The sequence below is a fragment of the Alexandromys fortis genome, unplaced genomic scaffold (genome assembly GCF_014885135.2).
Source record: "Alexandromys fortis isolate MF-2015 unplaced genomic scaffold, M_Fortis_MF-2015_v1.1 scaffold_12, whole genome shotgun sequence".
NCBI lineage: Eukaryota > Metazoa > Chordata > Mammalia > Rodentia > Cricetidae > Alexandromys > Alexandromys fortis.
In genome coordinates this window covers 1,120,190-1,136,412 of record NW_026067937.1, presented here as the reverse complement: position 1 = coordinate 1,136,412, position 16,223 = coordinate 1,120,190, and positions in this window count along the sequence as shown.

Genomic DNA, 16,223 nt, shown 5'->3' with positions numbered 1-16,223 from the left:
CCCAAATCCTGTTATAAACACATTCATAATTAGTCGTTCTTCTACTCATCTTGAATTGCTTGATCAAAGAACAGAGTATGAAACCGTTTCCTAAAAGACAAAGTCTGTTAATGCCTATTTTTGAGTAACCCTGTTTCATTTGGATATTTCCAGTACTCCTGAGAGAAGGAAGAGGCTTTCATGGTGTCTAGTGGTTTGCAAAAAGCCGATGTAATTTAAGAGAAAAGTTAATTTGGGCCATTTTTCTCCAATCATGTTACTGACCTCTTCTGTTCTCATGTTTGTAGACTTATACCAACTAATTTACATAAGTTCTTTATGATATAAACACACAATTTCTTCTTTTCTAGAAAAATTCTTCAATAGCAAAATTTTTGGATCTCAGGACTATAAATTTTTAGTGTTGCTTGGGTGATTCTCTCTCTTGAGATAGAGACAGAAGTGGAGAGAGAATGAGAGATTTATTTCCTTCTATAAGCATGCACATTATGCAGATAGCATGGTCAGTAGCAATTCCCAAATCACTCAATGCCTAGCCGTCAATCTACCTACCTTTAATTTCTTCCTTCACCTCCCCTCTTGAGATATTTGTGATAAACTCTGATGCTGGTCCAGAAGAACCTCCATCAAGCAAGATTTATATTTTTTTTAAAAAAATGAAGATTGAATGTTATACCTCAAATTTTAAAATTACAGATAACTTATTTTTGGAGAGAGGGATTCTTAATTTACATTAAGCAATTAGTTCCAAGTCCTTTTCCAGGTATAGTTTTCAATTCACTTGTATTAAATAATTAGCGTCATTAAAAGTAGTTAAATTTCCTGTAGAAAAGTACATACTTGGAGAGTGAGAGCACCCAGACTCTGAACAGGAATAAAAGCTAGTTGACAAAATAAGATTTTTTCTGGAGTCTCTAAAAGACAGACCTGAGGTTAGAATCAAATAAGCTAAATTCAGGAAGAACCTGCCTTTCCAAAGACAGACAAAATACACTAAAAATCCACATTCTTCAACAGTTGAATAAGTAAAGAAAATGTAGTTTCATGAAGAGTGGTATTGTGGTCAGTCATTTTCAGCCAATCAGAGGAAGTCCAAGTGCCCAAGAACCTTGACCAATGTAAAACACATTCCAATCCCCAAAACAAACATATGAAATAGACAAATAAAGCATGTAAAATGATGAAATTGGATGTTAAAATGTCAAATTTAAGTCATTAACAAAAAGCCACAGCTCAGTTATTGAGGAACACAAATGACAAATTAAAGAATGTGTTCTCTGATAACACAAACTTTGAATCATTGTTGGCTACATATAGCTAGACTAGGTGATAGACTGAGTTGTAGACCAGCATGTGTTTACATTATAAGATGTTAAAAACAATGCAGGTACTTCCTTAAGAAATCAAGGGAAAAAAAAAAACGAAAGAAAGCACAACCAATGAGAGAAAGAACAAATCAATTAGATTAAAAAAAAAAACAAACATTTAACAAATCAGTTCTTTCTATAAAAAGATCAATGATTGATGAACTCCATGATGACTAAGGCCAAAAAGAAAGCTCAGAACATCAACCACAACTCAGACAAAAGGTTGTGAGCCAGACCCTAGAGACAGGAAAAAGACTTCAAGAGAACTCATGAGCAATAGAATGTAAATAAATTTCAAAGCTTATAAAATGACTAACATTTCAAAATGCAAAACTCTACTATGATCATAGAGGAAGTAATATAACTAGAATAGTTTGTATGATTGAAGAAATTTATTCTATAACCAAAAATTTCTCATTCCAGAACCTCCAGCCTTGCAAACCTACAACAGTATTTTTTAATTCATTCATTTATCTTATATGTAGGCATTTTGTCTGCTTGTTTAACTGTATACCATGTACAGATATTGCCTGTGGAGGCCAGAAGAAATCAGATGCCTTGGGACTAAAATTACAGATAGTTGTGATCCACCATGTAGGTTCTGGAAATTGAACCTGGATCTCTGGAAGAGCAGAAAGTACTTTTAACTGTTGAGTCATTTTTCCCCAGCTACCTCAAAAGTAATTTTGCCAAACATAAGAGAATGTAGAATCAACAGTATGAAAAAATTTCCAGATAATACAAGATAGAAACCTAGTGGATGTTTCCTACACTTTTTGCAGAAATGGCATGTACAATCCTCAAACAAAGACATTACATTAAAAAAAAATAAGTAGACCAAATCTTTCAAATATTTGTAAACTGAACATAGTAAGACATATACACTATTATCCAATGGTATCTATCCCAAGGGAATGACATTAATTTAATTTATTATAATGAACAATCTAACAGAGAAAGACCATTTTCTCAATAAATTTAAAATGATAAATTTCAATATCCATTAATTATAAAAAATTCTGAACATATGAAAAGTATCTCTAATCTGATAGATTGTCTATAAAACATATCTACAGCTAATCTTACATGAAAAGTATAGCTTTTTTGAAAGCTCACTAATGGGGGGTAATGCAATAATATTTTTATTTTTTAATTAGCACCATAATTAAGGGATGGTGAATGATCAATCACACTGTTGAGCAAATAACTATCAAGTGGTACACATATTAACAAATTACAATTCATTGTTACAAAGGAACAGTAGGGATTAATTGCAATAGACTGACTGTTGAAAAAGTCAGCATTGCAGAATATAAAGTAAAATTTGATTCCAGGCTACATAACTATACAGCTTTTACACAATATTCTATATTATCTTTATGCTCATTGGAATGAATTGTTTTGAAAAAGAAGATAATATTTAGACAATTCATATTCTTAGGTTAGATATTAAGTATCAGTATGTTTAACACAAATTTATGGGATACAAAGAGCAAAACTTATAAAACTTAAACTTCTATTTAAGAAAAATGAGATGGATATAAGAGATTCACATAATGTAATGTTTTACTCTTTGTCTCATTGATTCTTTGTACTGTTTTATTTGCTTCTATTTATTGATTTCAGCTCTCAATATGATTATTTCTGCAGTCTAGTTCTCTTGCGTAAGTTTGCTTCTTTTTGTTCTAAAGTTTTCAAAAGTTCTGTTAATTCACTAGTGTGGGATTTTTCCAGTAGTTGGTGCTATGAATTTTCATATTAACACTGCTTTCATTGTGTTCCATAAATTTGGTATGTTGTGTGGTCATTTTCATTGAATTTCAGTTTCTTTCTTTATTTCTTCCTTGACCCATTAATGATTATTTGAGCATTGTTTAATTTCCATGTGTTTGTAGGCTTTCTGGAATTAGTATTGCTGTTGATTTCTAGTTTTAAATCATGGTGATCTGATAAGATACATGAGGTTATTCCAATTTTTTTTTTATTTGTTGGGGTTTGTTTTGTTACCGAGTGTGTGGTCAATTTTTGAGAATGTTCCATGAGGTGCTGAGAAGAAGGTATATCCTTTTATGTTTGGATAGAATATTCTATAGATGTATGTTAAGTCTATTTGAGTCATAACAGCTGTTAGTTCCTTTATTTTTCTGTTCATTTTTTGTCTGACAGGCCTGTCCAGTGGTGAGAGTGGAGTGTTGAAGTCTCCCATTATTAGTGTGTGAGGTTTAAGGTATGATTTAAGCTTTAGAATTGTTTCTTTTACATATGAGGGTGCCCTTGTATTTGGGGCATAGATATTTAATATTGAAATTTCCTCTTCATAGATTTTTCCTGTGACTAATATGAAATGTCATTTGTCTCTTTTGATTGATTTTAGTTTTAAGTCTATCTCATTAGATATTAAAATAGATACACAGACTTGTTTTTTTAGGTCCATTTGATTGAAAATTTTTTTACAAACCCTTTACTCTGAGATGATGTCTGTCTTTGAGGTTCAAGTGTGTTTCTTTTATGCAGAAGAAGGATGGATCATGTCTTTGTATCCAATCTGTTAGCCTCTTCCTTTTTGTAGGTGAGTTGAGTCCATTTAGATTAAGGGATAATAATGACCAGTGATTGTTATCTTCTGTTTATTTATATTTAATTGTTGGTGATGTTAATTTGTGTGTGTTTTCTTTCTTTGGGATTTGCTGTTATGAGACCATCAATTGTGTTTTTGTTGATGTAGCCAACTTCCTTAGTTGGAGTTTTCCTTCCTTCCTTGTTTAGGGCTGGGTTTGTGGCTTGGTATTGGTTAAATCTGGTTTTGTCATGGAATATCTTGCTTTGTGCTTCTATAGTGATTGAAAATTTTGCTGGGTATAATAGTCTGGGCACGCATCCGTGGTCTCTTAGTGTCTGCATAATGCTTGACCACGACCTTCTCGCTTTCATTGTCTCCAATGAAAAGTCAGGTGTAATTCTGATATGTCTGCTTTTTATGTTATTTGTTTTTTTTTCCTTTGCAGCTCTTAATATTCTTTCTTTACTCTGTATGTTTAGTGTTTTGATTATTAGGTGGCAAGGGAACTTTTTTTTTATCCAATTTATTTGGTGTTCTGTAAGCTTCTTGTATCTTCAAAGGCACATCTTTTTTAGGTTGGGAAAGTTTTCTTCTATGATTTTGTTAAATATATTTTCTGGGCTATTGAGTTGAACTTCTCTTTCTTCTATATCTATTATTCTTAGGTTTGGCATTTTCATGGTGTCCCATATTTCATGGATATTTTGGGTTAAGCTTGTGTTAGATATAATGTTTTCTTTGACTGATGAGTCAATTTCCTTTATTGTATCTTCAGCACTTGAGATTCTCTTTTCCATCTCTGTATTCTGCTATTCATGCTTGCATTTGTGGTTCCTGTTTGTTTTCTCATGATTTTTGTTTCTATAATTCCCTCTCATTGTGTTTTCTTTATTGTCTCTATTTCAGTTTTCAAGTCTTGAATAGTTTCTTTCATATGTTTGATTGCTTTTTCATGGTTTTCTTTAAGGGATTTGCTGATGTCTTTCAATTTTATGTTTCTCTTTTCCTCTATTTCTTTGAGGGAGTTTCTCATTTCCTCTTTAAGAGTTTCAAACACTCTCCTAAAATTATTTTTTAGGTTATTATCTTCTGCTTCCTCTATATTTAGTTGTTCAAGTCTTGATGTTGGTGGATTTTTAAGTTTTAATGGTGCTGTGTTGCTCTTTGTGGTGTTGTGTGTGTTCTTATCTTTTCTACTCATCTTTTCCTCTAATAGGTGAGGTTGGGCTGTCTATGATACTTTTGAATAATCTTCTAGGTGCTAGAGAATCCAAGGCTCAGATGGTTGTTCCTCATGGTATAGTCAATGCCACGGTTCTAGTTATGCCTTTGGTCACCCTGAGTTTTTGAGGTCACTCAGTGCTCCTGTGCTTTGTTCCACTCCCTTGGAGCTTGCTGTCTCATACCTGTTCTAACCCAGGCTACCAGCTTTGACCTGGTTCTGTAAATCCTGGTGTGGATTTGCTCCTCAGAGCTCCCTGGCTTGGAATTGGTCCTGCAAATGTCTTTTGCTCTGGTCTATTCTATGTCCTTGGAGCTCCCAGGCCCAGGTGCACCCAGACCTGCAAAGGACCTGGCTCAGGCTTACTCCTTCAGAGAGATCCCAGTCTCATGCTTGGACCTACAGAATTTTCTGGCTCCTTCCTATAATCTTTGATATCCCAGACCGAAGCCCAGACCCACTCTGAGGTCACAGACTCATGTCTGGACTGCAGAGATCTCTGGATCTTGCCTACTCCTTTGTAGGGTCTAGATTCATGCCCAGAACTGCAAAGGACCTGGTTCAGGCCTAGTTCCTTAAAGGTCCTAGACTCAGGCCCAGACCCACAGGGGCCTTGGCTTAGGTTTACTCCCTTGAATGTCCCAGATTCACATCCAGACCCTCAAAGGTCTCTGGCTCTGGCTCACTCACTCAGCAGTAGCGCCTCTGTGCCTTTTCCAATGGAGTTCACTGTCTCAAGTCTGCTCTGACCTAAGTTGCTGGCTCAGTCCCTGGACTTAAAAACTGGGGTACAGGTTCAAACAAAGAATTCTCAACAAAATCTCATATGGTAAAAGATTTACTTAAAGAACTGATCAGTATCCTTATCTATTAAGGAAATGCAAATCAAAATGACTGGGATACCATCTTACACCTATAATAATGGCTAAAATAGAAAATGCTAAAGACACTCTGTGTTGGAGAGGATATGGAATAGGGGGAACACTCCAACATTGCTGATGGTAGTGCAAATTTGTACAGATATTTAGAAAATCATCATGGTGTTATTTTTTTATAAAATTGTAAATCAATCTACCTCAAGATGCAGTGATACCACTCTTGGGCATACACTCAAAAGATGCTCAATCATACCACAAGGACACTTGTTCAACTATGCTCATAGCAGCATTATTTGTAATACTCAGAACCTGGAAACAGCCTAGATGCCCCTCAATCCAAGAATGGATAAAGAAAATGTGATATATTCTATACAATGGAATATTACTCAGTGATAAAAAGCAATGACATTATGAAATTTGTAGGAAAACAGATGAAACTAGAAAAAAATCATCCTGAATGAGGAAACCCATCTTGAGGAAAGACCAAAGCCTTCCCACACCCCTGTGTTTAGGCTAAGCAAGGTATCTCTCCAAAGAGAATGTGATCCACAAAATCAGTTTATGCATTAAAATTAGATCCTTGTTCTACTGCAAGTGGTCCCATATACTCCCCAAGCTTCACCATTGTCACCTGTATTCAGGTGGCCTAGTTCAGTCCTATGCAGGTCCCTCAGTTGTCAGTCCAAAGTCAGTGATTTCCCACTAGATCTGCTCTGAGATTCTGAAGGTTTCCCCATCATAGTCTTGACCCCTTTGTTCATATTATCGCTCCTCCCTCCCTTTCATTGTACTCTGGGAGCTTGCCTAGTTGTTAGTTGTTTATCTCTGCATTTGCTTCTGTCTATTACTGGAAGAGGGTTCTAGTTTCTCTGCGGTAGTGGACTATAGGCGTGTTATTGTTTGTTTTATGTCCAGTATCCACTTATGAATAAGTACCTACTATATTCGTCTTTCTGTGTCTGGGCTACCTCACTCAGGTTTTTTTTTTTTCTATTTCATTCCATTTGCCTGCAAATTTTATAGTTTATAAAGTTTTTCCATTGAATAATACTCCATTGTATAAATGTAGCAAATTTTCTTTATCCATTCTTCATTTGAGGTGTTTCTGGGTCATAAGAATTTATTGGATATGACTTTCTTTGGCCAATGAATCTATTTCCTCTATCATATCTTCAATACCTGAGATTTTCTTTTCCATCTCTTGTACTCTATTGGTTATACTTGCATTTGTCATTCATGATTGTTTAACCAAATTTTCCATTTCTAGAATTCCTTCTGTTTGTGTTTTCTTTATTGCTTTTATTTCAGTTTTTAAGTCTTGATTTGGTCGCCTTTTTTTAGTTTTCTTTAAGGGATTTGTTGATTGCTTCCAATTTATATTTTGTCTTTTCCTCCACTTATTTAAGAGAATTTTTTTATTTCCTATTTGAGGGCCTCAATGATCTTCATAGAATTATTTTTAAGATTGTTTTCTTCTACTTCATCTATGTTGGGGTGTTCAGGTTCAGCTGTAGTATAATCACTAGTTTCTGGTGGTGTGTGTTGCTCTTTATGTTGTTGAGTATATTCTTACCTTGTTGTTTATCCATCTCTTTCTCCAATCAGAATAGGTGGGGCTTGTGCTTCAGGTCCCTCATCCTCCAATTGCTGTAGTTGGGGACCATAGCACTGTTGAAATGTTCCTTCCAGTGCAGGCAGAGCAGAGCCTCCAGTGATTACTCCTCCAGGTGCAAGCAGGCCCAAGGTTAACATCATCCCTCCTCAAGTTGCATGTGGGACCACAGCTCTGGTGGTCACACTTCCAGGTAGAGGCAGGGTCATATTCTGCAGATTTTTCCTCTAGGTATAGGTGGAGCTGATGTTCTTGTGGTCATTGCAGCATCAGGCTATCTCATTTGAGAATGGCAGTGGATGCTGATGGTGGCATTGGTACTCTTTTCAGAGGAACTTCTTTTTTTATTGATTTTATCTAGTATACATTTTTCTCTGACTCCTCCATTCAACCCTCTCCTTGCTCCAAATTTACTCAGGAGATCTAGTCTTTTTCTACTTCCCATGTAGATTAGACAACAGGGTCCTCACTGTTGTCTAGGTTTTCTGGGATTGTGAATTTTAGGCTGGTTTTCTTTGTTTTATGTCTAAAAGCCACTTATGAGTGAGTACATATGATATTTGTCTTTCTGGGTGTGAATTACCTCACTCAATATGATGTTTTCTAGCTCCATTCATTTGCCTGCAAGTCTCAAGATGTCATTATTTTTCTCTGTTGTTTAGTATGTCATTGTACAAATGTCCCACATTTTTCTTATCCACTCTTCAGTCAAGGGGCATTTATGTTGTTTCCAGGTTCTGGTTATGACAAAAATTGCTGCTACAAACATAGTCGAGCACATGTCTTTTTGGTACGATTGAGTATCCTTTAGATACATACCCAGAAGTTGTATTGCTGGGTCTTGGAAAAGGTTGTTTCCATCAGACAAACTTCTTACAATAGCTTCTGGAAGCCATTTTTGTGGTCATTGCCCCTCGAGCATGCTCTCTGTCTTGAAGGTTGCTAAAGGCTCTTAGTGGTTGCTCACCTCTTATGAGCTCAGCAGGTCTATGCAGAGAATTGCTTTGACTTCTGACCCTTCTGGGCACATTACTGGAATTCCTTACATTCTAGTTCCAGTGTATTTTCATTTGTCTATTTTTGTTTTGGTTTCCTATGCTCTGGAAACTTATCTCAAAAAAAAAAAATAATCCTTGACTATTCACTCTTCTGAACTATTGCTCCCATTATTTACTGAAACTTTGCTTTACTTCCTAACTGCTGACCTGAAAAGGTCTAGTTTCATTGTTCTGAGCCAAATTTCTCAGAACTATTCATTAAAAGGACACCATTTCTTCAGAGAGTATTTTTATAACCTTGTCAATTTTATCTAAATTGTGTTTATCTAAATAGGTTTGTTGTAAGTTTGTTCCTTACTCTATGTACATATTTTATATTAACTTTATAATATTTTGATTAAAACATCATTTTAGTTTATGGTGAATTCATGTATCTCCTGCTTTATACATTTTGCTCAAGGTAGCTTTGTCTATTATATTTTTAGAGACTCATAGAAATTTAGTTTTAGTTTTTCTACTTCTATAAAACAAATCAATGTAATGGTAATCTGCCAAATGTGTATTGGCAATATTGATTCTTCTGATCCATGAACATGGGGAATCTTTGTTTCTTTCATTTTATTTTTTAATGATATTTTATTCTTTTTATTGTAGATTATTTTTCCTTTTTAGATAAATTATTTTGTTTTCTGTCAGTTATTTTACCAGGAATTGATTTTGGAATTTTTATTTAAGATAATTTACAAGTATTATTATCTACCAATTTTTTATTTGTTTATGGTAATGCTATCAACTTTTATTTGTTGATTTTTGTTTCTTGCAACCTTGCTTATTTGTTTATTAGTCCTAAGAATGCTTTGGCAGTTTTGTCTTTCTTACATGTATGATGATGGCATCTGCCAACATTAACAAGTTTAATCTCCTTTTTTTTTAATTTAATGACCATTGTTTCTTTTGTTTGCCTGATTGCTTAGGATAGGAATTCTAAAATCAGGTTGAGTAAAGCAAAGAAAATAGACATCTTTATCTTATTCTAGACATTAGAGGCAAAGTGTTCTGTGTGTCTACACTCATGCAGGGATAACCATTTGATAGTACACACAAACACACACACACACACACACACACACACACACACATGGATGTTTTATCCTGAGATACATCTCTTATTTAGTTATGCTTTCAGGAAAGACACTGAATTTTATCAAATACTTTCTCTGAACATGGGATGTGCATATTTTGTTATTTTGTTCTGTTGATATTAATATTATATTGATTTAGATATATAAAATCACTTCTAACTCTTTGATGACTCTCATACATTTTAATGAAAACGTAAAATTTTATGTATTTACATAGATTATATATAGATATAGAATTATATCCTATATATACATATACACATAGAATGATGTATATATTATTCACATAATTTCTTAAGATTAATAATTATGAATGGTAACATTAGCTTCTAGGAAATGAAGCTAGATAAATTATTAAAAATGAAGAAGGAAAATTTACAAAGTATTCCTTTGTAAACACAGAGAGTGTATGTGTGTGAAGTAAAATAATAGGGCAACTAATAAAAATAAAAAAGTGACTTTTTATCAAATCCTTTATTCAAGTTCAGTAAATTTAACTAATATAAAATAAATATAGTATACTTGGAAAAAATAAATGATACTTATGTAGATTTGTTTATTTTATTTTATTTTTCAATATTTTGAGACCATGCATTACTGTGGCACAATGGTCTTGTATTCTGTAAAGATTTGTCAGTTGTATTGGATTAATAAAATGCTAATTGTCCTGTATCCAGGCAGGAAGTATAGGTGGAAAAACCAGAATTCGAGAATTCTGGGAAAAGGCTCAGTCTGCAGTCATCATTCAGATGCAGAGGAAGCAAGATGAGAATGTTTCACTGATAAAAGGTACCAAACCATGTGGCAAACACAGACAAGAATTAGGGGTTAATTTAAGATGTAAGTGTTGGAGGAGGAGCTGTTTGTTGGTTTTGAGCCACCCAGCTAGCTTAGGCTAGAAATAATCACACAGAAACTGTATTATATAAATCACTGCTTGACCCATTAACTCTACCTTCTTACTGGCTAACCTTACATATGAATTTAACACATTTTTATTAATCTGTATACACCATAAGGTCATACAAAATTTCAGCACGTCTATCTCTGGTGGTGGCTCCATGGTGTCTTTCTGACTCTGCCTTCTTCCTCTCCACATTGAGTCTAGTTTTCTCCACCTACCTAAATTCTGCCTTATCAACAGGCCAAGGCTGTTTCTTTATTCATTAATCAATAAAAGCAACACATAGATAGAAGGACCTCCCACATCATGCAAGAGTTAGATAAAAATATGCCTAAGTTATTGGCCAAGCATTTCCATAATTACTATGGTTTCTGTGTGATTATTTGGGTCTGGGCAGCCAGGAAATGAATGAACAGTCTCTGCTTACAAGGCATCATGTGTGTTTTTTTTTTAAAGCATGAATTATACAATCAATGGCATATACTTAAATTATGGTTAGAAGTATTTATGGTTTGAAGAATTTCATTTTTCTTATAAAGGCAAAACACAAATTGTGCTATGGAAACTGCTACATACAGTAGTAACAGTTATCAGTATGTGACTTTGTCATGTCCACGAAAGAAAATGTTTAAGCCATAACACAGCCTCAAAATTCATCTTAACACCCAACCTGTTAGGCAGAAATGGCCTGCCTCACATAATTAAACAGCTTTCAAATTGGGAGTTATTGCTTTAAATATGGCTGTACAATGTGTAAAATATATGGCATTTGCTAGTTTATGTAGGCTTTCTCTGTTACTTGTTATAAAATAAAAAGCACATTGAAAAGTACTTATTGTTGTATCTGACATATATTCTCTATTACTAATTAATACCGATTGTCATTATTATAGCTATCTTCACTATTGTTACCATCAGTGACTGACTCTAGTTTAGAACCCAGATGTTAGTTCATTTTGTTTTATAGAATTATTAGTGAAATGATATATTAGGACATCGTTAAATAAGAATTTTCATTATCCTGCAAGAAATGTAAACAGAGTTGAGTGAAATAGAGCTATTGGCTAGCAAATGGTTTCATCTATACCAGTCACACATTATTTTTCCTGTCTCTGTATCATTTGTAATTAAAATTGAAAGCTCTATTACTGATAACCCTGTAACTACATTAGCTTTGGGGGAGTCAGCTATTAACAGTGCTATGCAGCACACTGTAATTTTATGGACAAATTAATCTACTCAAAAGAGGATTAAGAATTTTTGTCAAAGACCTCAATTTGTTTATATAAACTACTGAAGAGAGCTGTCACCACACCCTGGCTACATTTGGTGCTAAGTCTCTTAAGGGTAAGAGTCCACTTATTGTCCACTCTGCAAAGTTAGATGTCATGATATCTGTAAAAATTACCATTAAATTAATCATGAATAAATAAATGGATGAACAGGATAGCAAAGCTGGAGTAGGTTTTTCTTAGTTCTTTGAAGAATTGAACAATGGGATGCAGATCATTAATGCATTGGCAATTTAGTATTAGCCCTGATGTGACACAGTTGCATGATGCTACCTTCAAATTACAGCCAAGTTAAAATCATCAAATCAAATTAATAAATAATTGCATTTGCATGATAATTGACATTACTGTTCTCATTATTTTGTATTTGAAGAATCTCCAAAGTAAAGAGCTGTATCAAAATCCTGTAAAAAAGTACTAAGCATTATACATGTGTGTATGTTTTGTTCTATACAAGTAGTCCCAGGTATACCTGAAGTGAAAGAGAAATAATTCACAGACCACATTTGAAGCATGCTAGATGGGCATTGTTCTGGTGAAGAAATTTCACATTTTCTCATTGCCCTCATTTTTATCTTCACAATAACATATTATTTGACACCTTTTTCAGGGTTATAATTCAGCATTCATTTGTTTAAATACTTGATTATTTGCTTCCCACCCTAGAGTTTAGGATCCTTCAAAGCAGGTTCTCCTCAGCCAAATGCAGAAAATTTTATTACAAGCTCACAGCACCCTGTTGTGTGTTTAAAAAAAAAAACTTAAATATTAGTAGATCATTGTAATGCATGTTATATTTATACCTGCTTAGAATAGCTAGCCTGAGTGTGTGTGTGTGTGTGTGTGTGGTATGTTTGTGTATATGTTTGTGTATGTGTGTGTGTCTAAGTATGGAGGGGTCTCTCTCTGTGGTTTGTGTGTGTGTCTGTGTGTATTCAGAATCTTGTGATTAAGGTGACAGATTTGCATGAACTATGTGATAGAGATCAGAGAAAACTCTCCTAGAGGCCATGGTGCAAAGACCAAGGGGCAGATATAATGTGGCCTCATTAGCTTCGGCTATTTCCAATCTCTTTCACTGATCCAATTTAAAATGCACTCCATATGGAAAGGGACATGTGAGACTTCAAACCATTGGGTCTCTCCCATTGCCCAGTTGATATTCTTTAAAGTCTTTGTATTAGGTATCTTTTCCATTCAGCGTCTGTGCCTCAAAGTGGACCACCGTTGCTGTTCATTCTTTTATTTCAGTCTCACAGATTTAAATCCTTTGATTCACTCAAATCTTACTTAAAAGATAAGTGATCTTTACCGGGGGTTTCCTTTGATCTTTTTGGACACATTTAATATACCACATGCTAATAACCTACTTCTATCAATCTACATCTATAAGGAATTGAATATACTTGTTAACTGAAACATAAAATAAAAAATGAGAAAAATGAGAAAGAAAATGATTATAAGGTGACCTAATTCCACTCCTATTGTTGAGGAGGAGGAAAGAGAAGTCAAGTCAGTGGCCTAGCAGAAGTTTCAGAGTAAATTTTCTAAAGAGGTTGTCAAAAAAAAAAAAAAAAAACACCTCAGTTTCTAGACATCTAGGAAAACCAGAGCCCCAAAATACTGCATTACAATGGATTCCTTCTTATTATCTTAAAAACCATTTTAACATTTCCTTAGATGAGAAAACAACTTTTCAGACACCTTGTTAGTCACTGGTGAGGCAAACCCAGCAACCCAGCAGGCTCAGAAACAATGACACTATTACAGAATGTCCAAGAATTTGACATAGCACCACCGTGAAAAGCATGCTGGGATTATTTTCATTTTACATATTGTGTGGGACTTACTCGATAACAACTTTTTTACTTGTTTCACTATGAGCACTACACTTAAAACCAAAAATATCTAAAATGCTCATTTTATAAGTGATTTGATCACTTGAAACCAAAGGTTTGCATGAACAAGACATCCAGCCTAAATTCAGCAACAGATGCCTTTTTTTCGTTAGTGCTTACTTTTGCAATAAATTCACATAGGGACGAGAGTAGACAGATGGTAATGCAGAAAGATATTATTTCACTGATTAATTGCTTGGCCTTGAGCAGGATCCCTCTGCCTTTTAGCGTGGGCTTATCCACAAAATAGCTTTGTTTGATGGTCTTCATTCTGTAGTAAGTGAAGAGTAGGAAAATATTCTTCAAGCTTTGAAATGATCTTTATGTCACAAGATTGGATGAAAAAAATGATATACTGAAAGAATACAAGAATTTCACAAAGTCTCTAATTACACTTAGAACAGTAATAGCAAATACAAGAAGTATGACGGTGAGTGTGCTGGGTGCCTGGCAGTGTGTTAAAGTATTCAGGAATAAAAGGCTATGCCAGTCTTATAAGAAAGTCCACAGGACTGTCAAGACCAGGAGGACAGAAGCAAGGAAGGAAATAAAAAGGTGAAAATTAGAGTTCTACTTGGAAGAAAACACATAAAATTATAAACAACTGTTGTTTTAGAGACAGAAAGTTATTTCTGAGTGTTGATTGAAGCATTTTCTAATTTTCTACATACTACTATTGATACATCAAAATTATCCTCAATAGTTGCTATTCTCAAAATTGAAGTATATTTGATGTATCAGTTTTCAAGAAAAAAACAAGACGTACATAGCAACTGAGATTATCACAGTGGGCAATCATCATGTGTAATCTACTACTTACTCACACAGTGTGGATACCTGCATCAATAATTGATTTGTGATTGCATAAAAATATTCAAGAACATTCATAACTTCTTGTTCCTATCCCACATCTAAAATGCTCATACACTTTGTGGAAAAAATATATAAAATTGGATTTTGAAATTAGTGTTTTAAGTTATCTTACATGAGGGGAAAAAAAAGACACTAAACCATTTCCAAGAAGTTAATACTTTCCAGAAAGTTAGCTCATTGGCTTGTAAACTCATTAGTGATTTTCCTCCAAGGAACACATGAAAAAGTCTAGGGACAAATTTATCACTGTGATTGAGCCTAGCTTCTACCAGAATAGCCTAGGAAGAAGCTAAGAGATTTTGAATACCTTATAAAAGACGTAAAAGTGCTCACCGACCTCAACTCACCCAACAAAAAATTATACAGTTCAAAATATCTAAAAATAGATCAAGAAAATATATAGTATCATTAATGACTCTGGGAAATATTTTCCCACATATATGGACAGGATTGTAGATTGAAGCTGGTAAAGAGATCAAAATATAGAGTTCATACTTTATTGAGGCTCCTGATCTTCTAATTCATAAATGGATATGAGTCACCTGAACATTATTTCTCCTTTTGTTGAAAGTGAAAAAAAAATATAATTTTCTCATAATTTGGGTCTGATGAAATAAGCCTTCATAAATATTCTGTCACAACTGTAACTGCAGTTAGTGATAATGTATTGACAAGTAGAGATGAAAGAAGAGGATGGGGGACAATAGTGACAATGATGTTGCTTGGATGATGACTGTTGTGGGGTGGATGTTTGTACCATCCATACACTCATATTATGAAACCTTAACCCCCAGTATGATAACAATAGAAAGCAACGCTTTTAGGAGATAAATAAATTTCAATGAAAGCATGCAGAGGAAGGCTCACATTAGAGTAAGTATATTTTGGTAAGACAAGGAGACACCAGAGTCCTTTTCTCACCATCATTTTGATTCTACAGCAAGAAGGCCACCATCTGTACACAAGCAAGTGTCCTTTCAGACAGCCCATATGCCAGCAGCTTCATCTTGAACTTGTCAATCTCCAGAACTTTCAGAATAAATGTCTGCCGCTTAGGCTACTTAGTCCAACATGTTTTCTTTTAGCAGCCTGTGCTGACGGAATCAATGAGAGGGTTGACGACAGCATGTGTAGTAAGATGATGATTGGAACTGGGATGACATTGGTAATTTTCACCCTGCATTATAGCATTCTAATCTCAACACTAACTAACATAAATAGTACAATAAAAACTAGAGATGGGAAGCCTGCTTAGTTTTTAAATTTCCCAAAAATTGAATTTACAGTGCTTGCTAATTCTTTCGTTGTGGGAATATATAGAGTCCTTACTTGCTAATCAATAGCATAATAACCAAAGAAAAACATAGGAAATGCTTTTATACAGAACAAAATTGTTTTGAGCATACATCAGAAAGTAGGTGCACTCTGAACTTAAGACTCCACATCAGATGCGTCCACTAACATATTAACCGCAGCT